The sequence below is a fragment of the Blennius ocellaris genome (assembly GCF_963422515.1).
Source record: "Blennius ocellaris genome assembly, chromosome: 11".
NCBI lineage: Eukaryota > Metazoa > Chordata > Actinopteri > Blenniiformes > Blenniidae > Blennius > Blennius ocellaris.
In genome coordinates, this window is record NC_137660.1 from 13,929,629 (window position 1) to 13,932,145 (window position 2,517).

Here is a 2,517-nt window from a genome sequence, read left to right on the forward strand (position 1 = left end):
ACTTGAGTGATTGAAGGTATTAGTCCTCTTGAGCACTAATCCCTGGTTTACTCAGCAGAGTTAAGGGCAACCTCTGTGAGCCGTGGCATGCTGATTGACAGGTGACCTGCGGGGGAAAAGGACCAGGTATGTACGCAACGCTTCCCTCTCTCCCCACATGTGTGAACACCTGATAGCTAGTGACAGCAAACCACACAGCCCTGACTTTGTTCTCTCTCCCAGAGCATTCGTGTGTTTTGTTTTGTGAGCAAAGTGAAGCTCAACAACAACAACCCCCCCCAAAAAAACAAGCAAAAATAGGACTTATCTTTGGAGCACAGTGACTTGCAAATGGTTCTGCAATCAAGTTCTCATTATAGGAAACATTTCTAGTGAGTTTGGAAGTCTTGAAACTGTCTACAAATCTCCAAGATGACTTAAAAGTGTTTCCCCAACACTCCTACTGAGAACAAATGAACACAAATGATATGTGTGTATGATTTACTGTTCAGCGCTTTGTGTTGACGGATGGATATCTCCAAGTATGTTTCTATTAAACACATCCATGCGCACACAAATACACACAAACACAGTGCTGCGACCGTTAACAGCCCCGAGCATGTGGTTACAGGTACTGAAGAGGAAAGATGAGACAGGAGGAGGAATAACGACTGTCGTAAAGGAAATTGAAGGTTTTCCCCCCTTGTGTGACTTTATGATGATGCAAATCTAGTGAAAACTCAGAACATCCTGCTCGATATCGCATGCCATCAATCTCAGGTTAGACCAGCAAGTTAAACATCAGACATAAGGCATATTGAAGCGTCTCATCAGCCTCAACAAGACAAATTCAACATGACTGGTCACAAATTTGAAAATGTCTAAACAGCTTGATTTCTTCTTGGCTTAATTTTCTGTACCACACATCTACTTATTTATATTTTCAGTATTTTGATGTAATCTACATTGTGGTGTGATCTTGAAATGTTTGAAAAAAAAAAATACAACATTTGCATATGTAGTTTTTCCTGTTTGTGCAGACACAGACGGACTAGTTAGAATCCTAGGAGATGGGCGGAAAAGCAGACAAAAGGTAGTGAGGCTGGTTATCAATTATCGGAAAAAAGGGGGTTGAAATATGTCAGGTGAGGACTTTTGTGTTCCTGTTTTGTTCACAAGAATTTAAGCTGGAAAAGGATGACATTATAAGATGAATGACTGACAGCAATGACGTTTAACTTTGAATCGAGATCACAGAGCTGCAAGAATTAAAGTTGAATGGCTGAGTTTTGTTTGGAAAGAACAGCCCTTCTCTGCTTCTCCCCGAGGGGTGAAAACGCTGCTCACGTATCTATTTTGGAGTGCTTTTAAACCCCAGAGAAGAAGCAGGTTTTATTAGCTTGTTTTTTTTTTTTTTTTTGCCTACTTTTGCACTTTCTAAGCTTTGTTCCTTCAGAAACCAAAAAAACCAAAAAGCAAAGATCCAAAAACATTACAATATTCTCACAACTTTTTGGACATTCACAATACTTTATTAAGATGTGAAAACTGCAAAATAACAAATGTGCAATTACCTCTGTAACCTGGGAAATACTTCAGAAAGAAATTCAAACCTTTATTCTTCTTGTCATTGATTTATGTATGTGCATGAATGTAAACTTGACCTTTTTGACATTTCAATATTCTATCTTGTTCACTTGTCTTCTGAAAGGTGTTTTAATCCACTTCTCTTTCTTTCAGTGTGGATAATTACCCCCACTCTACCTTTTTTTAAATGCCATTTTCACCATTATTTCCTTGTTATGTCTTGTTATGGTATAATGTTGATTTTCCCATGAAGGACTTGGAATTGTACCAACTTGCAAGTTAACTGGTTGACTGACCGATGAGCTAGTCACAAGTACCAGATCACTACTACAAGCGCGTGTTGCAGAAGTATGCATGCACTGTGAAACAATACAAACTACCCATATGAGAACCCAACATTGAACTGAGGTCTTCTTGCCGAGAGGCGGAAGTGCTAAAAGCTACACCAGTCACCCACTGGCTTCACTTTCACTGTTGACTTGTTTACATTGAAGACAAACAACAAATGGGTGAACATCTTGTGAACAGCTTTAGAAGTGTTCAATAACTTATATGACATTACATTATGATAATAGAATTAAATGTGTCTGCCTTTGACCCGGTGTCAAGCTCCAGCGACATGCAAAGTACCCTAAAGTAGGTGTAGTACAGAATGAATTAATATAATAGCTGAAAGAAGGGACATCATGGTGTAGCTTGCTTTGAATCAGTCATTCCACTTTTATTATTTTGGCTGGTGACGATTGAGGTATTAACTTACTACCACAGCCCAGTGAGTGTGACCTACTTTAACACTGCAGCCTCTATGACAATATGATCGCTGCAAGAATAGAGCTTTAACAATAAACCTCAGGTATTCCTACAGTGGACAGAAAAGACACATTTTACGTTTTCTTAGTAAGGCAAATATAACCTGTAATGTGTGATCTCACAATCCTGATCATGTATTTC